Genomic DNA, 22,776 nt, shown 5'->3' with positions numbered 1-22,776 from the left:
TCCACTAGCCCTGGGTCCACCCTTCCCCTCTCCCCCTACCTCAACCCCTCCCCAAACCCCAACTGTGTTACAACACGCTCTGTAACAAACTAGACTCCTATACCAAGTAGTGTTCACATCAGCCTGCTGCTCTCTGAAATTATTTTAGCCTGACGGAATCACAACCCAGAAAAAAAAACAAAGGAATTAATTTGCATTTATATAATTCCTTATCACATCTTCAGAGCATCTCAAAGCTTCACAACCAAATACATTTTGAAGTGCAGTGACTGCTTGGTTGACAAATGTGGCATCCAATTGCGCACTGCAAGGTCCCACAAACAGCAAATGAATTCACTGTTTTTTGGTGGTACTGGTTGAGGAAAACGCTCTGCTACTCTTTAAATAGCATCATGGGGGATCTTTTGCATAAACTTAAACAGGCAGAGATGGCCCCAGTTTAATTCATAATCTGGAAAACAATGCAGCATTAAGTCTTGAAAAAAGCCCAGTGGATTTGATGATAAGCTATTCACATTTGTGATTGCACAAAGATCTGCCTGACCATAACGGAAATTGTTTGGTCTGCGAGATAGGGAGATGAGCAAACTAGGGTTCGATTCTTGAGCTATGGTCTTGCCATGAAGGAACTGCATTGGGTAATCCACAGCTAAATCAATAACTTGCAGTTATAAAGTGCCTTTAATGTGGCAAAACAAAATTGGCAGTCAGACCAGTGCAGGAATAGGAGGTAGCCAAAGGAGATATGAGAGAGGCTGGTTTTAAGGAGGATTTTGAAGTTGAGGTGAGACTGACTTTGATACATATTCAGGAGCCAGAAGAATATGGGAGTTCACTAAATAAGGGTTGCAGACTGTGAAGAACTAATGAGTCAAAACTTCAACTCAAGACTGTGCAACTCAGCTGGTGCTATCCCATATCCCTCAGCACCTGTACTGGCAATGGTAACCAGAGAGAATAAAAACGAGGGATAGAGGGGTCAGAAGGAAAGTTATCTAGTAATGAGCAAAAAAAACATCCTCAATGTCTCTGGCCAGTTTAAGTTCAGTCTCTAAGAGGAAAGCACTTGACAACACCTTGGTGTTGAAGGGTCTGTCAGCACCAGTGAGTGCTGGAGAACTGCTTTGAACATGGCTTAGTGCGAGGTGAAACTGAGCTCACACACAATAAGAGACCTATTTTAAACTCATAAAATTGGTTGGTGTCAATTAGTAACAATACAATTAAAATATCACAACTGCAAAAAATAGTTCAAGGTCAATAAACCAGTAAATGGAAAGGAAATGAAAGGATTTGCATTTATTTACCACTTTTCGTGCGCACAGGACATTTCAAAACACTTTATAGCCAATGAAGTACTTTTGAAGTGTAGTCACCGTTATAATGTAGGGAAGCGCAGCAGCCAATTTGCACACAGCAAGATCCCACCAACATCAATGAGATAATGACCAGATAACCTGTTTTAGTATTGTTGGTTGAAGGATAAATATCAGTAAGGACACCAGGAAAACTTCGAATAGTGTCATGGAATCTTTTACGTCCACCTGAGGGAAGACGGTTTAACATCTCATTCGAAAGGTGACACCTGTGACAGTGCAGCACTCCCTCAGCATTGTACTTAATTGTCAACTTGTATTCAAGTCTCTGGAATGGGGCTTAAATCCACGACCTTCTGACTGAGAGGCGAGAGTGTAACAACTGAGCCAAGGCTGAATAAGAGTGTAAACTATCAAATGAATAAAGCAATGTGCAATTCAGAAAATTACAAAATATTGAATGATGCGCAACTGGAATGTAGGGGATTGTTCATAACACTTGTGGAAAAATTAATTGGTTTTCTTTGAGCGTGGCCTTTATATTGTGAGGGAATATTAAAAACATGGGTGTCCTGGAGATAAAAACATCTTCAAGATGTACAGTCCCTAGTGGTTTCCCATTTTCTAATGCGTTTGTTTTGACAAAGCGAGCAGTTAATGTGATGAACATGTGATTTAAACAAAATATACCATGGATGCCAGTAATTCATGGAAAATTAACCAGTCATTCACACATACATCATGCCATGTGTCTGGCATTCAACTGTTTTCTGTAATTCACCATTATCTTAATATTTATCCTCCATTTACTGTCATTGGTGGCGGTTTGTACAATTTTGAGAGCATTTTACATTTCTTTTTGTAAAAATTAAACTTTAAGGTAGATAATGGTAGTGTAGTTCCAATGATTTCTAGTATTTATATAGAATCATAGAGGAATCATAGAATGATACAGCAGAGAAGGATATGGCCCATCGTGCCAGTACCAGCTCTTTGGTAGAGCTATCCGACTGGTTCTTTTGTGAATTACCTTAAATCTGTGATCTGGTTACCAACCCTTCTGCCACTGGAAACAGTTCCTCCTTATTTACTCTATCAATATATAGATTTTGAACACGTCAACAAATCTCTTAACCTTCTCTGCTCTAAGGAGAACAACCCCAGCTTCTCCAGTCTTCCACATAACTGAAGTCCCTTATCCCTGGTACCATTCTAGTAAATCTCCTCTGCACCCTCTCTAAGGCCTTGGCATCCTTCCTAAAGTGTGGTGCCCAGAATTGAGCACAATACTCCAGTTGAGGCCGAACCAGTGTTTTATAAATGTTTAACATAACTTCCTTGCTTTTGTACTCTATGCCTCTACTAGTAAAGCCAAGGATCCCACATGCTTTTCTAAAAGCCTTCTCACCTCATCCTGCCACCTTCAAAGATTTATGTGCAAACATCCCAAGTCTCTCTGTTCCTGCACCCACTTTAAAATTGTATCAATTAGTTTATATTGTCTCTCTTCATTCTTCCCACCAAAATATATCACTTCATACTTCTCTCCGTTAAATTTCATCTGCCAATTTCACCAGTCTGTCTATATCCTCCTGAAGTCTGTTACTATCCTCCTCATTGTTTACTACATTTCTGAGTTTTCTCATCTGCAAACTTTGAAATTATGCCCTATATACCCAAGTCTAGGTCATTAATATATATCAAAAAGAGCAGTGGTCCCAATACTGACCCCTGGGGAACACCCACTGTATACCTTTCTCCAGGCTGAAAAACAACCTTTCACCACTACTCTCAGCTTTCTGTTTCTTAACCGATTTCATATCCACACTGCCACTGTCCCTTTAATTGCAGGGGCTTCAATTTTGCTAACAAGTCCATTATATGGTACACTGTTAAACGCCTTTTGAAAGTTCATATACACAACATCAACCGCACTAACTTCATTAACACTCCCTGTTACTTCATTAAAGAACTCAATTAAGTTAGTCAAACACGTTCTGCCTTTAACAAATCCATGCTGACTTTCATTTATTAGCCCATAATTTTCCAATTAAGAACATAAGAAATAGGAGGAGTAGGCCATATGAGTGAAGAAGTTTCTCCTCATCTCAGTTTTGAACGGGCAGCCCCTTATTCTAAGATTATGCCCCCTAGTTCTAGTCTCACCCATCAGTGGAAACATCCTCACCGCATCCACCCGATCAAGCCCCCTCACAATCTTATATGTTTCGATAAGATCGCCTCTCATTCTTCTGAACTCCAATGAGTAGAGTCCCAACCTACTCAACCTTTCCTCATACGTCAACCCCCTCATCTCTGGAATCAACCGAGTGAACCTTCTCTGAACCACCTCGAGAGCAAGTATATCTTTTCTTAAATATGGAAACCAAAACTGCATGCAGTATTCCAGGTGTGGCCTCACCAATACCCTGTATAACTGCAGCAAGACTTCCCTGTTTTTATACTCCATCCCCCTTGCAATAAAAGCCAAGATTCCATTGGCCTTCCTAATCACCTGCTGCACCTGCATACTAACTTTTTGTGTTTCATGCACCAGGACCCCCAGATCCCTTTGTACTGTAGCACTTCGCAGTTTCTCTCCATTTAGATAATAACTTGCTCTTTGATTTTTTCTGCCAAAGTGCATAACCTCACACTTTCCAACATTATATTGCATCTGCCAAATCTCTGCCCACTCACTTAGTCTGTCTATGTCCTTTTGCAGGTTTTTTATGTCCTCCTCACTCATTGTTTTCCCTCCCATCTTTGTATCGTCGGCAAACTTGGATATGTTGCACTCGGTCCCTTCCTCCAAATCGTTAATATAGATTGTAAAGAGTTGGGGTCCCAGCACTGACCCCTGCGGAACACCACTAGTTACTGATTGCCAGCCCGAGAACGAACCATTTATCCCAACCCTTTGTTTTCTGTTAGATAGCCAATCTTCCACCCATGCCAGTATATTACCCCCAATCCCGTGATTTTTTTTATCTTGATCAGTAATCTTTTGTGTGGCACCTTGTCAAATGCCTTTTGGAAGTCCAAATACACTACATCCACTGGTTCCCCTTTATCCACCCTGTATGTTACATCCTCAAAGAATTCGAGCAAATTTGTCAAACATGACTTCCCCTTCGTAAAACCATGCTGACTCTGCTATTAAATTATGTTTATCCAAATGCTCTGTTACTGTTTCCTTAATAATGGACTCCAACATTTTGCCAACCACAGATGTTAGGCTAACTGGTCTATAATTTCCAGGTTTTTGTCTACTTCCCTTCTTAAATAAGGGTGTTACATTAGCAGTTTTCCAATCTGCCGGGACCTTTCCTGAGTCCAGGGAGTTCTGGAAAATGATCACCAATGCATCCACAATCCCTGCCGCCACTTCTCTCAAGACCCTAGGATGTAGGCCATCAGGTCCGGGGGATTTATCCGCCTTAAGTCCCATTATTTTACTGAGTACCATCTCCTTAGTGATTTTAATCGTGTTTAGCTCCTCCCCCCCCCCCATTGCCCCCCGTTTGTCCAGTGTTGGGATATTTTTAGTGTCCTCTACTATAAAGACTGATACAAAATATTCGTTCAGCGTCTTTGCCATCTCCATGTTCCCCACCACTAGTTTCCCGGTCCCATCCTCTAAAGGACCAACATTCACTTTAGCCACCCTTTTTCTTTTTATATAGCTGTAGAAACTCTTGCTATCTGTTTTTATATTTTTTGCTAGTTTACTTTCATAATCTATTTTCCCTTTCTTAATTAATCTTTTAGTTATTGTTTGCTGGCTTTTAAATGCTTCCCAATCTTCTATCCTCCCACTAGATTTGGCTAATTTATATGCCCTTGTTTTCAGTCGAATACTATCCTTTATTACTTTACTAAGCCACGGATGGCTGTCTTTTCTTTTACTCCCCTTTTTCCTCAGTGGAATATATTTATCTTGAAAGGTGTGAAATATCTCCTTGAATGTAGGCCACTGCTCTTGTACCGTCTTACACTTTAATCTGTTTTCCCAGTCCACTTTAGTCAATTCTACTCTCATACCTTCATAGTCTCCTTTATTTAAGCTTAGTACGCTGGTTTGAGATCCAACGCTCTCACCCTCAAACTGAATTTGGAATTCAACCATATTATGGTCACTCATTCCAAGGGGATCCTTTACTAGGACATTTTTTATTAATCCTGTCTCATTACACAGGACCAGATCTAAGATTGCCTGCCCCCTGGTTGGTTCAGTTACATACTGCTCAAGGAACCCATCCCTAATACACTCTATGAACTCTTCCTCAATGCTGCCATGCCCAATTTGATGAGTCCAGTCAATATGAAAGTTAAAATCCCCCATGATTATAGCTGTTCCCTTATTACAAGCCCCAACTATTTCCTGATTTATACTCCGACCAACAGAGTTGCAACTGTTAGGAGGCCTATAGACTACGCCCACTAGTGACTGTTTCCCCTTATTATTCCTTATCTCCACCCAAACTGTTTCACTATCCTGATCCTTTGACCCAATATCATTTCTGACTATTGCAGTGATTCCATCCTTGATTAACATAGCAACCCCACCTCCCTTTCCTTCCTGTCTGTCCTTCCTAATTGTCAAATACCCTTGTATGTTTAGTTCCCAGTCATGATTATCTTGCAGCCATGTTTCCGTAATGGCCACCAGATCATACCCATGTGTAGTTATTTGCACTGTCAACTCGTCAATTTTGTTACGAATGCTGCGTGCATTCAGATAAAGAACTTTCAAATATGTTTTCTGACAATTTATTCCTGCTTTTACCCCTTTTACTACTTTACCTTTATCATTATACATTCTGTCCCTTCCTGACACGCTCTGGTTTTTAATTCCCCCACTGCTACCTTGCTCTATTGCCTTCTCCGCTGTCATTTTTATTTTTCGCTCTCTTAAAACCTCCCCCCCACTAATTAGTTTAAAGCCCTCTCTACAGCCCTAGTTATTCGATTCGCCAGGATTCTAGTCCCAGCACTGGCCAAGTGAAGTCCGTCCCAACGGAACAGCTCTCTCCTGTCCCAGTACTGATGCCAGTGTCCCAGGAAGCAAAACCCATTTCTCCCACACCAGTCTTTGAGCCACGCATTTAACTCTCTAATTTTATTTACCCTAGCCAAATTTGCACGTGGTTCAGGTAGTAATCCAGAGATTATTACCCTTGTGGTTCTGCTTTTTAATTTGGCTCCTAGCTGCTCAAACTCCCTCAGCAGAACCTCCTTCCTTGTCCTATCTATGTCGTTGGTACCAACATGGACCACGACAACTGGATCCTCCCCCTCCCACTCCAAGTTTCTCTCCAGCCCAGATGAGGTGTCCTTAACCCTGGCACCGGGCAGGCAACACAGCCTTCGGGACTCTCGCTCTCGGCTGCAAAGAACTCTATCTATCCCCCTAACGATACTATCCCCTAACACTGCAACATTTCTTTTAACTCCCCCCACTTGAATGGCCCCCCCGCTCCACGGTGCTGTGGCCAAGTTGCTCATCCTCCCCGCAGTCCCTGTTCCCATCCTCACAGGGAGTAAGAGCCTCAAACCTGTTGGACAAGAGCAAGGGCTGCGGCTCCTCCAACACTACCTCCTGGATCCCCGTACCTGCCTCACTTCTAGTCACACCATCCTGACCCTGGCCACGGACTACATCTGAATTAATTAATCTAATTGGTGTGAATACCTCGTGATACACAGAGTCCAGGTAACTCTCCCCCTCCCTGATGGCTTTGTGTCTTAATGCGAGGAGCATTCGTAATAAGGTGGATGAATTGGCTGCGCAAATAGAGGTAAACGATTATGATTTGATTGGGATTACGGAAACATGGCTCCAGGGTGGCCAAGGCTGGGAACTCAACATCCAGGGGTATTCAATATTCAGGAAAGATAGGCAAAAAGGAAAAGGAGGTGGGGTAGCATTTTGCTGGTTAAAGAACGGATTAACACAATTGTAAAGAAGGATATTAGCTCTGATGATGTGGAATCTGTATGGGTAGAACTGAGAAATACCAAGGGGCAGAAAACGTTAGTGGGAGTGGTATATAGACCTCCAAACAGTCATGCGGAGGTTGGGGATGGCATTCAAAGGGAAATTAGAGAAGCGTGCAATAAGGGCACAGCAGTCATCATGGGTGACTTTAATCTACATATAAATTGGGCTAACCAAATTAGTAACAATATTGTGGAGGAGGAATTCCTGGTGTGTTTATGGGATGGTTTCCTGGACCAATATGTCGAGGAACCAACCAGAGATCAGGCCATCTTAGACTGGGTATTATGTAACGAGAAAGGATTAATTAACAATCTTGTTGTACGAGGCCCCTTGGGTCGGAGCGATCATAATATGATAGAACTCTTCATTAAGATGGAGAATGAAGTTGTTGACTCAGAGACTAGGGTCCTGAATTTAAATAAAGGAAACTACGATGGTCTGAGGCGTGCATTGTGTAGGATTGATTGGGGAATGTCACTCAAAGGGTTGACGGTGGATAGGCAATGGCAAACATTCAAAGATCGAATGGATGAACTGCAGAATTTGTTCATCCCAGTTTGGCATAAAAATAAAACAAAAAAAGTGACTCAACCGTGGCTAACAAGGGAAATTAGGGATAGCATAAGATCCAAGGAGAGGACATATAAATTGGCCAGAAAAAGCAGTAAACCTGAGGATTGGGAGCAGTTTAAGATTCAACAAATGAGGACAAAGGGATTAATTAAGAAGGGGAAAATAGAATGAGAGTAAGCCCTCAGGGAAACATAAAAACTGTCTGTAAAAGCTTTTATACATATGTGAAGAGAAAAAGATTGGTGAAGTCAAGCGTAGGTCCCTTGCAGTCAGAATCAGGGGAATTTATAATGGGGAACAAAGAAATGGCAGACCAATTAAATATATATTTTGGTTCTGTCTTCACAAAGGAGGACACAAATAACCTCCCAGAGATGTCGGGGAACATAGGGTCTGATGAAAGGGAGGAACTGAAAGAAATCAGTATTTGTAGGGAAATGGTGTTAAGGAAATTGATGGGATTGAAGGCCGATAAATCCCCAGGGCCTGATAATCTACATCCTAGGGTACTTAAGGAAGTGACCCTAGATTATGATTGCTGATCATCTTCCAACATTCGATGGAATCTGGGACAGTACCCATGGATTGGAGGGTAGCTAATGTTACCCCACTATTCAAAAAAGGTGGTAGAGAGAAAACGGGGAATTACAGACCGGTAAGCCTGACATCGGTAGTGGGGAAAATGCTAGAGTCCATTATAAAAGATGTAATAGCAGAGCACTTGGAAAACAGTGACAGGATCTGACAAAGTCAACATGGATTTACAAAGGGTAAATCGTGCTTGACTAATCTACTGGAATTTTTTGAGGATGTAACTGGTAAAATAGATAAGGGAGAACCAGCGGATGTGGTGTATTTGGACTTTCAGAAGGCTTTCGATAAGGTCCCGCATAAGAGATTAGCGTGTAAAGTTAAGGCACATGGGATTGGGGGAAAGGTACTGACTTGGATAGAGAACTGGTTGGCAGACAGAAAGCAAAGAGTTGGAATAAACGGGTCTTTTTCCGAGTGGCAGGCAGTGACTAGTGGGGTACCGCAGGGCTCGGTCCTTGGACCCCAGCTATTCACAATATATATTAATGATCTAGACAAGGGAACTAGATGTAATATCTCCAAATTTGCAGATGACACAAAGCTGGGTGGGCGTGTGTGTTGTGAGGAGGATGCCGAGAAACTCCAGGATGATTTGGACAGGTTGGGTGATTGGGCAGAAGCATGGCAGATGCAATATAACGTGGATAAATGTGAGGTTATCCACTTTGGTAGCAAAAACAGGAAGGCAGATTATTATCTGAATGGCAATAGATTGGGAGAAGGGGAAGTGCAACGAGACCTGGGTGTCCTTGTGCAGCAGTCGCTGAAGGTAAGCATGCAGGTGCAGCAGGCGGTTAAGAAGGCAAATGGTATGTTGGCCTTCGTAGCGAGAGGGGTTAAGTACAGGAACAAGGATGTCTTGCTGCAGTTGTACAGGGCCTTGGTGAGACCACACCTTGAGTATTGTGTGCAGTTTTGGTCGCCTTATCCGAGGAAGGATGTTCTTGCCATGGAAGGAGTTCAGCGAAGATTCACCAGGCTGATACCTGGGATGGCAGGAATGACGTATGAGGAGATATTGGATCGATTGGGCTTGTACTCGCTGGAGTTTAGAAGAATGAGAGGGGATCTCATCGAAAGTTATAAAATTCTAACAGGACTAGACGCTGGAAGGATGTTCCCGATGGTTGGGGAGTCCAGAACCAGGGGTCACAGTCTAAGGATAAGGGGTGGGCCATTTAGGACAGAAATGAGGAGGAATTTCTTCACCCAGAGAGTGGTGAACCTGTGGAATTCTCTACCACAGAAGGCAGTAGAGGCCAATTCATTAAATATATTCAAGAAGGAGTTGGATATATTTCTCAAGGCTAAAGGGATCAAGGGGTATGGGGAGAAAGCAGGGACCGGGTACTGAATTTGGATGATCAGCCATGATCGCATTGAATGGCGGAGCAGGCTCGAGGGGCCGAATGGCCTACTCCTGCTCCTATCTTCTATAATAATAATGAAGGAATTCCTCCTCATCTCAGTCCTAAATGGCTTACCGCTTATCATTAGACTGTGACACCTGGTTCTGGACCCCCCCGCCATCGGGAACATCCTTCCTGCATCTAGTCTGTCTAGTCCTGTTAGAATTTTATAAGTTTCAATGAGATCCCCTCTCATTCTTCTAAACTCTAGCGAATACAAGCCCAATCAACCCAACCTCTCTTCATACGTCATTCCTGCCATCCCAGGTATCAGTCTGGTGAATCTTCGCTGCACTCCCTCCATGGCAAGAACATCCTTCCTCAGATGAGGCGACCAAAACTGCACACAATACTCAAGGTGTGGTCTCACCAAGGCCCTGTACAACTGCAGCAAGACATCCTTGCTCCTGTACTCAAATCCTCTCGCTATGAAGGCCAACATACCATTTGCCTTCTTATTCGCCTGCTGCACCTGCATGCTTACCTTCAGCGACTGGTGCACTTCCCCTTTTCCCAATCTATTGCCGTTCAGATAATAATCTGCCTTCCTGTTTTTGCCACCAAGTGGATAACCTCGCATTTATCCACATTATACTGCATCTGCCACGCATCTGCCCAATCACCTAACCTGTCCAAATCATACTGGAGTTTCTCTGCATCCTCCTCACAGCACTCACGCCCACCCAGCTTTGTGTCGTCTGCAAACTTGGAGATATTACATCTAGTTCCTGTGGTAAACCACTGTATTGTATATTGCCACCTCTGGGTGGCGCTGTGTATGGAGGCATGCCTCAGCTGACTCCACCCACCACTGTGTGGGTTTCGTTCAGACTTGTTCAGTCACTCACGAAGAAGCATGGTCTCTTCTTAGCTAATAAAAGCCTTATTCATCTCTTCTTTCGACTCATCATCTCTTCTTCGACTCATCACCTTTTATGAAGTAATTGATAAGCGTATCAATTTTATTAGCTAAAAGTTAAATGGCGACACCTGAGGAGCAACAACAGCAACGGATACAGCAGACATTGCTGAGAGCCCTCAGACCACCACGCCTGGACCTCGACCCTCAAGATGTGGGTGCATCAGCCAAGTTTGAACACTGGCTGAGCTGCTTTGAATCCTTCCTCGCAATCTCACAGGTTACAGAGGAGGATCACAAACTGAAAATTTTGACCGCCCAGGTGAGCCATCAAGTATATATGCTAATCCGGGACTCTAATACGTACGTGGCGGCCCTCGAGCTACTAAAAGGGCAATATACGCGCCCAGTGAACACAATTTACGCCCGACACCTCTTGGGATCCCGCAGGCAGCAACCGGGAGAATCGGTAGGGGCATTTGCACGGGCGCTACTGGCACTCTGCAGAGACTGCGATTGTAAAGCGGTAACGGCTGTGGAGCACGCGCAGGGACTCGCCTGTGATGCCTTCGTCAGGGGCCTCCAGTCAGACCACACCCGGCAGAGACTGCTAGAAAGCAAGGAACCCGACCTGAAGACGGCCATTGCCCTTGCGCTCTCGTTAGAGGAGGCCCACCGAAACCTCGAGGCATACCCCCGTAACGGCGCCGAGACATGGCAATCGAAACCGTGGGACACGGGACCGCCGCCCCCGGCACCAACCGCTGCAGCGACCCAACCGAGACAGCAGCCTCCGGTAAGAACTGCTTCGATGCCCAGTAACCAGGCCCAAAAATGCTATTTCTGTGGCCAGTTAAAACATCCCAGAGCGCACTGCCCAGCTAAGACAGCTACCTGCTCGGGCTGCGGGAAGAAAGGCCATTACGCTAACGCCTGCAAAGGGAAGCCAGCCAGCAGCGCAGCGTGCGAGCCGTGGGAGCAGCCATCTTATCCGCCATTTTGTGTACCCCCGGCCGCATGGCATCCGCCGCCATCGTATCCAACGCACTCAACCGCCATTTCGTCACCGGAACCGACCACCGTCTCGGCGGATGACTATAGTGACTCACTAAGCCACATACTGGCCTCCGTGACGCTGGATCAAGGCCACCCTCACCATCTATCCAGCTCCATGATGGATATCGCGGTAAACGGCCGCGCCACCAGTTGCCTGATCGACAGCGGGAGCACAGAGAGTTTCGTCCACCCCGACACGGTACGTAGCCACTCCCTCACGATTCTGCCAACGCACCATCGCATTTCTATGGCGTCCAAGTCCCAGTCAATGGACATCAGCGGCTACTGTGTGGTGACCCTGTCAGTAGGGGGCACTGAATATCAAAAATTTAAACTGCTAGTCCTGCCCCGTCTTTGCGCTGCCGTCCTGCTAGGGTTGGATTTTCAGTGCCACCTTAAGAGTGTCACACTAGCATACGGTGGACCCCTCCCCCCACTCACAGTCTGCAACCAACAACTTTTAAATCGCCCGCTGCAAACCACCTGCAGCCTTTCCACATTAAAAGTCCCCCCCCCTCCCCTGTTCGCTAACCTCACCCGCGACTGTAAACCCATCGCTACCAAAAGCAGGCGGTACAGTGCCGGGGACAGAGCTTTTATCAGCTCTGAGGTGGAGCGGCTCTTGAAGGAGGGCATTATCGAAGGTAGCACTAGCCCCTGGCGAGCCCAGGTTGTAGTCGTTAAAACCACTGCAAAACGCCGCATGGTAATCGACTACAGCCAAACCATAAACCGGTACACCCAGCTGGACGCGTACCCCCTCCCTCGCATATCTGATATGGTCAATCAGATTGCGCAATACAAAGTATTCTCCACCATCGACCTTAAGTCAGCGTACCACCAGCTGCCCATCCGCCATGAGGACCGCCAGTATACTGCCTTCGAGGCAAACGGCCGCCTCTACCACTTCCTTAGGGTCCCCTTCGGCGTCACCAACGGGGTTTCGGTCTTCCAAAGGGAGATGGACCGAATGGTTGACCAGAACGCGCTGCGGGCAACCTTCCCCTATTTGGATAACGTCACCATCTGCGGCCACGACCAGCAAGACCACGACGTTAATCTAGCAAATTTCCTCCGTACGGCCCAACGGCTGAACCTAACGTACAATAAGGAAAAATGTATGTTTCACACCAAGCGCCTGGCCATCCTCGGCTGCGTGGTGGAGAACGGAGTCATCGGGCCCGACCCTGACAGAATGCGCCCCCTAATGGAGCTACCCCTTCCCCACTGCCAAAAAGCACTGAAGAGATGCCTGGGGTTTTTCTCCTACTACGCCCAGTGGGTGCCCCTCTATGCAGACAAAGCCAGGCCCCTCATCAAAGCCACCTCCTTCCCCCTGACACCAGAGGCGTGTGCAGCCTTCACTCTTATCAAGAACGATATCGCGAAGGCCGCAATGCACGCGGTGGATGAGTCCATCCCCTTCCAAGTGGAGAGCGATGCCTCCGACTTCGCCCTAGCCGCGACCCTTAACCAGGCGGGCAGACCCGTGGCCTTTTTCTCAAGGACCCTCCAGGGCCCCGAGACGAGACACTCCTCCGTCGAAAAGGAGGCCCAGGCTATTGTAGAAGCGGTGCGTCACTGGAGGCATTACCTGGCCGGGAAACGATTTACCCTGCTCACTGACCAGCGTTCAGTAGCTTTTATGTTTAATAATAAGCAGAGGGGTAAAATCAAGAACGACAAGATCTTGAGGTGGAGAATCGAACTCTCCACCTACAATTATGATATCTTGTATCGGCCAGGGAAACTCAATGAGCCCCCAGATGCCCTATCACGTGGTACATGCGCCAACGCGCAGAGTGATAGGCTGCAGTCCCTCCACAATGACCTCTGCCACCCGGGGGTCACCAGGTTTTTCCATTTTATCAAATCCCGTAACCTGCCCTACTCCATCGAGGAGGTCAGGACCATGACCAAGAGCTGCCAAATCTGCGCCGAGTGCAAACCGCACTTCTATAGGCCGGACAGAGCAAGCCTGATCAAGGCCACCCGCCCCTTCGAACGCCTGAGCGTCGATTTTAAAGGGCCCCTCCCCTCCGCTGACCGCAATGTGTACTTCCTCAACATAGTTGATGAGTACTCCCGTTTCCCCTTTGCCATCCCTTGCCCAGACATGACCAGTACCACGGTCATCAAGTGTCTGAATGACATCTTCGCTCTGTTCGGGTTCCCCAGCTATATACATAGCGACAGGGGCTCATCGTTCATGAGCGACGAACTTCGGCAGTACCTGCTAACAAGAGGTATCGCCACGAGCAGGACCACCAGTTACAACCCCCGGGGGAACGGCCAGGTGGAAAGGGAGAACGCGACGGTTTGGAAGGCAGTCCTCTTAGCACTAAAATCTAAGGGCCTTCCGACCTCCCGCTGGCAGGAGGTCCTCCCTGCAGCGCTTCACTCCATTCGGTCACTGCTTTGTACTGCCACTAATGCGACCCCTCATGAGAAAATGTTCGTTTTCCCCCGGAAGTCTACATCGGGAACCTCGCTACCGGCATGGTTGACTTCTCCTGGGCCCGTCCTACTGCGGAGGCACGTGAGGACGCATAAAACGGACCCCCTGGTCGAGCGGGTGCACCTCCTACACGCCAACCCCCAGTATGCCTGGGTGACATACCCAGACGGGCGGGAGGACACGGTCTCCATACGAGATCTCGCACCCTCGGGTACCCCTGAATTACCACCGTTATCCCCCTTACCACTGTTATCCCCCACCACCCCTCCCAACCCAACCCCCGCAGACGGCATGCCAAAGCCCCAGGAATATTCGCCAACCACCCAGACACCAGACCCGACGTCGGATGCTGCAACACCACCGCCGCCACCACGACAATCAGGACGTCAGACAAGGCCTCCTGATAGACTTAACTTGTAGTACCCTTCACCCCGCCGGACTTCACATTAAACAAGGGGTGAATGTGGTAAACCACTGTATTGTATATTGCCACCTCTGGGTGGCGCTGTGTATGGAGGCATGCCTCAGCTGACTCCACCCACCACTGTGTGGGTTTCGTTCAGACTTGTTCAGTCACTCACGAAGAAGCATGGTCTCTTCTTAGCTAATAAAAGCCTTATTCATCTCTTCTTTCGACTCATCATCTCTTCTTCGACTCATCACCTTTTATGAAGTAATTGATAAGCGTATCAGTTCCCTCGTCTAGATCATTAATTAATATATATAGTGAATAACTGGGGTCCTAGCACCGATCCCTGCGGTACCCCACTAGTCACTGCCTGCCACTCGGAAAAAGACCCGTTTATTCTAAAACTTTGCTTCCTGTCTGCCAACCAGTTCTCTATCCAAGTCAGTACCTTACCCCCAATCCCATGTGTTCTAACTTTGCACGCTAATCTCTTAAGCGGGACCTTATCGAAAGCCTTTTGGACTGGGTGACTTTTCTACTTTGAAGACAGCCAACCTTTTAAGTACGTCCTCTTTATCTATTTTTATATCCTATCCAATATCTCTACTGCCTCCTCCTTTATTGCTACATTGGCAGCATCCTCATCTCTAATGAAGACAGATGCAAAGTACTCATTTAATACCTCCGCCACGCCGTCTGCCTCCACAAGAATATCTCTTTTTGGTCCCTAATCAGCCCCACCATTCCTCTCACTATCCTTTTACTATTTATATGTTTATAAAAGACTTTTGAGTTCCCTTTTATTTTAGCCACTAATCTATTCTCATACACTCTCTTCTATATTCAGCTTTGTTCTCTCCTGTCTTACGTACCTTACATTTGTCATAAGCCTCCTTTTTCTGTCTCATTTTAATTTCTATGGGCTAAAAATTCAGTTGTGTAGCGCCCAGTGTTTGGACGCTACGGGCGCCATTTTGGGTCGAAATGGTGTCTGAGTAGCACATGCACACTTATAATGCGGGCCACGCCGGAAGCCATTTTGGTGAGGGTGTTAGCGTCAGCGCTGGGAGCGTAAGCCAGAAGTATGCAGAATACGCAGATCATGACGTCAATCAGCGTGTAACACTGATTTGACGCCTGTGCTGCCATTTTCAACGTCAGCACTGGAACTAACGCCCTCTCTTAACCTCGCAGAGTGGAACATGCGTTCAGCTGCAAGAAGGACGCCCACCAGCGCTATTTAAAGAGATCATCACCTACTTACAGGTTAGTTGCTGTTTGATTGTAGAAGTGTTTGGCACTTTCTAGACTTCTTTAAAGTTGCCTAAAGCCTACAAGGAGTGGTGTGGCACGTGCTCAGGGACTTGGTACTAACTTGCAAGGGGGCTGCTCAGACCAGTTGCTCCCAGACATGGATGCAGTATTTTCATCCCTCTTGGCCTGCAGCGTGACAGGGAGAATGAGCAGAGGCGACCCAGAGCAGGACAAGCTGCTAGAAGCAGCAGGAGGCGGAGGGGGAGAAGGGCTCTCAACAGGAGGCCATTTCCACCCAGGGTCTTCCGGGAGCAATTCTCCTACCTTAACTTCAGCGATGAACAGTGCATGCGACGTCTCTGATGTACTAAGGAGGTGCTCACTTAAATCTGCCACCTGCTGCAGGCAGACCTGCAGCCTCAGTCCAGGGCGAGAATGGCACTGCCAGTGGCTGTAAAGGTGACTGTGGCTTTGAACTTCTTCAAGTCGGGCTCCTTCCAGGCTGGAGCAGGCGACATCTGTAACATCTCCCAGTTCGCCGTCCACTCCTGTATAAGGGAGGTGAATACATTTCATTCTCTCTTGCCAGAGAGAAGCAGGTGGAGTGAGCTCGCGGCTTCGCCAAGACAGCAGGCTTTCCCATGGTGGAGGGTGCCATTGACTGCACACACGTCGCTTTGTGGGCACCGCATCTCATTTTGGAGATGTACCACAACCAGAAGGGATTCCAATCTCTCAATGTCCAGCTGGTGTGCAACCATACTCAGCGAACCATGCAGGTCAATGCTCGGTATCCTGGAAGCAGTCATGACACCTTCATTCTGTGACAGTCCGCAGCACCATCAGCATTTGAGCCACCATGACAAACCAGAGGGTGGCTTCTGGGCGACAAGGGCTATTCGCTGGTCACCTGGCTCATGACTCCACCGTGCAACCCACGCACACATGGGCAGCATGCATACAATGAAAGGCATGCTGCCACACGGAATCTGATAGAGCAGACCATTGGCATTCTTAAACAACGCTTCCACTGCCTGGACCACACTGGAGGAGCTCTGCAGTACTCGCCAGAGAGCGTCTCAAGATTCGTTGTGGTCTGCTGCATGCTGCACAATCTCGCCATCATGAGGGCACAGCCCTTGCCACCAGGCATATGCTGACCAGCTGACGAGGAGGAGGAGGAAGAGGAAGTAGAAGAGGAGGAGAAGGAAGGGAGGAGGCAATCCAGGCAGCCCCTTTCTGCCCGGGCTGTCTGTGACCGACTCATCCGACTGCGGTACCAGTAAACACAACTCCAATTCCCCATTCACAAATAGTCCCACACCTTCCCTTCCCTCTGTTACTGACCATCACAATGTTCTCTTGGCCACAATGCTACCATAAAAGCCACCACAAAAACATTCCAAAACAATTTTATGAATCAAACCATTACAATATTTCATTTAAAAGATCCCTTGTGCGTTCCCTTAGTGCCTGTCTTCCGTGTGCATTTGCCTATCCTAGCGCCCCTACGAAGTGCTACCCTAGTGGCTGCAGCATGGCTGGTGGAAGTTTGCTGACTTTCAGTGGGGGAGACTGCAGATGGCCTTGCAGGACGACCTCGAGCAGGTCTGGGCCTAGTAGGCCCGGCTTTGCGCTGCACTACCTCGGCATGGGCGGCAGCAGTCTGGCTGGCTGACATGCAACAGCAAGGACACTGGTGGAGTGACGGTGGTGGGAGGATGAATGCTGTCACCCTGACAGAGGACAGCAAGTTCGTCATCCACGGTGCCACTGCCACTCCCCCCGGGGCGGCGCCTCAGCAATCCTAGTAATCTGCTGGAGGACAGATTGCTGGAACACCCTGTAAACCCCTTTCAACACTGCTAACCGCAGCTATGCTGCAGCAGTTTGTGCTTGCGTGGTAACAAGCTGAGCTTGCATGACCAGTCTGAGCTTCCATTCCAGCACTTAGAGATGTTGGGTGGCTTCTACTTGTGCAGCAATGGAAGCTGAGACATTGGCCATCAGACGCTGCATCATGGTTGGGTCCAGAAGTGCACTAATGGATCTGCGCACCTCTTCCACATTGGAAAGGATGGGCTCCGAGCTCTGTGCAAAGTCCTGTGCAAGGTTGGAGCTGGACTCCTCCATGCTCCTTGATATTGCATTCAGGCTTTCTGGCAGGCCTGCCATTGCACCCAGAATTTTGTTGTGCATACCCATCAGCTTTGTTCTGTAGGCCGCCCCATCGAGGTCCTCATCTGAGTCCTGTGCAACAGAACTCGTGTGCAACCTCACCCTCCGGGGAGCTGGCACCTGTGTTCCCCTTTCCCCCTGCCCTGGCTGCAGCCCAATTGTGCCTGGTGACTCACCATGTGCAGATCCTGCCTCTAAGCTACCCTCTAAAGTCCGCGCAGTGCAATATCTGAGCTGGTGGCTGAGTGTCAGATTGAGTGACGGTGTTTCTTCGTCACTCTTCTCATCCATTTCCACCACTGCCTGGCCAGGTTGGATTTCTTGGGTCTCTGAAATGAGAAAGGCACAAGGGTAGGGTTGTGGTGAGAGGAGGGGGTGGGGAAAGCAAGAGGTGCATGCTTACACCATCTGCAGCTTTAAGTCAGAAGAGATTGTGGGATGAGGGGGAAGTGGGATGTGAGAAGGAGGATTAGGTATGAGCATACCGTCATCTTCAATGGTTTCAGCGCTGTCGCTGGCCATGGCTTCAGTCATAGCCACTCCAATTATGCCGAGCACCGTCTCCTCCAGTGGGGTCAGGATATGGAGGTGCGCCTCTCCCCCTCCAGTTAGCTGTCGCTCGCTACAGTTGTGTTCCACCTTGTCCTGCAAGTGAGAGGGAAGTGTGTCAGTGAGTGTGGTTCAATGTGTTTGGCTGACATGGCTGTTATGGTTGAATAGCTGGCAGAGTGTGCAAGCTGTGAGATGTGGGTGTGAAGCTCGCAGCAGTTTAAGTGTGTGAGGGTGAGATGGAGCATATGAGTCTTGATTGATAAGAAATTGTTGGGAGGTGAGTGATGGGGATGTGGTGAATTGAGCAGTGTGTGAGGCTAGTAGTGCAGTTTGTGGGATATTGCATTTGAAGATGTATTCACTAACCTTGATCACTGGTGTGAGGTCATTGAACTTCTTCTGCCAATGCAGCCAGGTCCTCGGGGCAATACTGTTGGCATTGACCCTCCATGGCTATCTGCTCCCACTGCCTTTGCAGAGTCTGTCTGGACAGCCTCCTGTGGAAATAGAACCTCTCTCCTCCTCTCCACCTCCCGTACTAAGACCACCAGTCTTAGAACCTTGGCAACCTCGCTCTGGTCTGTTGTGCCATTGCTGAATGTTTCCCAGTTGAAGCTGCCTTCTGGAATCACTTCCAGCACCCCAGTCTTGTCAAACTGCACCTCCCCTTTAAGAGGTACAGGCTGGCTTTAAGAAGTGCAGGTTAGCTTTAATTGGTGCTAGCCTCACACAAATTTGGGCCCCCTGCAGAACGTGCAGCCTCTCAGCAGCACGTTTAGCGCTGGGCTGCATGCCACTATCATTTAATTTAGCAGGCAGCACCAAGTCTGCATGCTGCCTGCATTACTTTGAATGGGCGCGGGTTAATCGTGCATCGCGATCCTGCGCCTGTTTTCGGGGGCTATAGACCTTTTAGCCCTATATCTTTTGTCATCCAGGGAGCTCTAGCTTTGGATGCCCTTCTTTTCCCCCTCATGGGAATGTGACTAGTCTGTACCCGAACTATCACCTCTTTGAAGGCCTCCGTTTGTTGAATTACTGTTTCACCTACCAATTTTTGATTCCAATTCCAAACTCCTCCAAGTTAAGTACTTTTACGCGTGATTGTTCCTTGTCCTTTTCCGTAACTGTTGTAAACCTGATGATATTATGACCAGTGTTTCCCCAAATGCTCCCCCACTGAAACTTGCCCCACTTGGTTTCCCAGAAATGGATCCAGCACTACTTCCTTCCTCATTGGGCTGGAAACACACTGATCAAACAAGCTCTCTTGTACACATTTCAGGAATTCCTCCCCCTCTTTGCCCTCTACACTGTTACTATCCCAATTAATATTAGGATAATTGAAGTCCCTCATTATCACTACTTTGTAGTTATAGACATAGGCCTAGAAATTGGGTATAGCCCCGCTTGAGGCGTTAGAACTGGCGCTGCGCAAAGTTTATAGCCAGACGAAACTTATCGCTGCCTGGCGAGATATTGGGTTGCATCGCCCCCAAAGGGGATTGAGGCGCTAACTCAGACGTTGCACGGGGCTCCTAAGGCGCAAAAGTTCAGGCGCTACCCAATATCGTCGCGGACGGGCGCAGCGCAGGTGATCTCAATTACCGGAAACCACGAGACTTCCAGGCGCCGGCCGGCTCTTAAAGGGGTGGGTCAGTCAGCCTGAGCTGCTACACTCAACGCCCTGTAGGCCTCAGAATCGGCGCTCGCCCTTCTCTGGCGCAAGAAACCTGGTGAGGATGGAGAAGGTGAGACAGAGAGCAGAGCGCTTCAGCACTGAGGCCCTGGACCACTTGGTGTCTGCAGTTGAGCGCCGTCGAGATGTTCTGTATCCTGACAATGGCAAGAGGCCGAATCAAAAGGCTTACCGGCGATCTTGGAGGGAGGTTTCTCAGAGGGTCAACTCCAACAGCTTGGCGACCAGGACCCCTGTTCAGTGCAGGAAGAAATTCAACGACCTCACTCTGGTCGTTAGGGTGAGTGTTGGTTATGCAAACTTCTGATTCCCTCCATCTGCACCTAACTTCGAGGACCCTGTTGCCATGATGCCCCAATGGCCATCTGTCAGCAAGCACCCATGGCCCTTTCTGGGCACACACATGGACATTTCTCTCAAGGCCACATGTAAGGGCCCTTGCACCATGGGGGGCATGAGATGATCTCTCAAGGCCACATGTAAGGGCCCTTGCACCATGGGGGGCATGAGATGGTCTCTCAAGGCATCATGTAAGGGCCCTTGCACCATGGGGGGCATGAGATGATCTCTCAAGGCATCATGTAAGGGCCCTTGCACCATGGGGGGCATGAGATGATCTCTCAAGGCATCATGTTACAGAACTTCCCCTTCTTTCCCCTGCAGTCCAAGCTGGCGACGATGCGGAAGGAGCAGCGTCGAACCGGTGGCGGACCTCCACAAGTGGTCACTCTCACGGATCTCGAGGAGTGCACCAGATTCTTGGAGGACGTCTGTCTGGTCCTGTTACCACTGCAGCTGCCGACCCCATTCTCGACAGCGAGGGTAAGGCTCTCACCTTTTGCAACTGTCTCCTTCCACTTGGTCCCCCTGCCAGCATGCTTCCTCAGTGTGCCGCAATCTGCCATGCCTTTCCGCCAACCTGTCCTTTTGCTAAAGCCACTCTTCCACCTCCCTGCTTTCAGATGATGCATCACCAACTGGGGCTCCACACCCTGAAGCTGCCAGTGCCAGTGCCTCCGGAGGTGAGGATCAGGAGGAAGCCAGACCATCCGCTCCAATCTCAGAGGAGCATACACATGTACAGATTGGGGATAGTAGTTCTCTGGAGGGGAGGGGGGGGGGGGGGCTCTGATGATCAGGCAGTTGCCGGACCAAGCGGCATGCAGTAACGCAAGGGGGGTAGGCAAGTTCGGCCACCGTCTCCCCGGAGGGCAAGGCAGGTAGTGATGACTGCTGCACAGAGTGCAGAGGAGGTGCGTCGCCTGGCTGAAATGAGCACCCAGGCCCGGCTCAGGCACACTGAGCTGATGGCTGCAGTGGGGAGGATGCCTCAGTCAATAGATACACTGGCAAAGAGTGTGTTGGACTTCGGGGCAACAATGGAGAGGACTCTCCAGGGCTTTGGGGCAACAATGGACAGGACTCTCCAGGGCTTCGGGGCAACAATGGACAGGACTCTCCAGGGCTTCGGGGCAACAATGGAGAGGTCTGTCGAGGGCTTTGGACCAACAATGGAGAGGACTGTCCAGGGCTTCGAGGCCGCTATGGAAAGGACTGTTCAGGGCTTCGGACAATCCCTGGAAAGGTCTGTCCAGGGCTTGTCTGAGGCAGTGGAGCGGTCAGCACCGGCCTTGTCCGAAGCAATGGAAAGAACTGTCCAGGGCTTCTCCGAAGCACTGGCACCTGGCTCACAGGTCCTCACTGCTGCCACGCAGTCACTTGCCGGCCTCGTCCACACCCAGATTGAGGCAACGTGAACTCTCACTGCAGCCACCCTATCTGCATCAGCTAGGATCACCCCGGGCCCTTCCAGTCCCATACAAGGCCAGGAATCAGTGGCGCATGCGATTGTGGCGGATGAGCCGAGCCGGTCCCCTCAGAGAGCCAGTGTGTCATCTGACAATGGTGCAGGTGTCCTCTCTCGGCAGATGACCATTCCACATGCCAGCGCTGGCACGTCTGCAGTGCAGCTGCCACCACCTGCAGTGCACACTGCTTCCAGCCATGCTCAGATCAAGCATCCTGCGTCCGCACCCGCCAAGCCCAGAGGTCGGCCAGGCCGTCCCTCAGGGGCTTCTGCGCTTCCAGACAGTCGGCAAGCGTCCCCCAGCCTTCACCCCGCCACTGGGGTTCAATTACGTAGGAGCAGCAGGGAGGGAAGGGGCCGAGCGCGAAAGAGAAGTCGTTCTCCATCAAGGGGCCAGCGGTAGAGGGAGGTCCTGAGACGTTTCTTTGGCCAAACTCAAGGAGACCCTCACCTGTTGGAATTGTTGGAAATAGTTTGTTCAGTTTGGCGGCTTTGCCGAAGAGTTTACTGTATTTTGTTTGTTATGGTTTCTGTTGACATGACGTTGTTTTGCTGTAATGAAAGACTTTTGTGACAATAAAGAGAAGTTTAAATGTGCTATGGTGTAT

General features: G+C 48.6%; 1 protein-coding gene across 9 annotated transcripts in view; it reads right to left on the bottom strand.

The window, feature by feature from the left end:
* LOC147083068 (protein odr-4 homolog) overlaps positions 1-22,776 on the bottom strand; it is a 158,791-nt gene that overhangs the window by 65,997 nt on the left and 70,018 nt on the right. The window lies entirely within an intron of this gene.

The sequence above is a fragment of the Somniosus microcephalus genome, unplaced genomic scaffold, assembly GCF_052327205.1.
Source record: "Somniosus microcephalus isolate GS21.2 unplaced genomic scaffold, FLI_Smic_1.0 scaffold105, whole genome shotgun sequence".
Taxonomy (NCBI): Eukaryota; Metazoa; Chordata; class Chondrichthyes; order Squaliformes; family Somniosidae; genus Somniosus; species Somniosus microcephalus.
The sequence above is the reverse complement of the archived record's forward strand: the minus strand, read 5'-3'. Positions and strand labels throughout refer to the sequence as shown.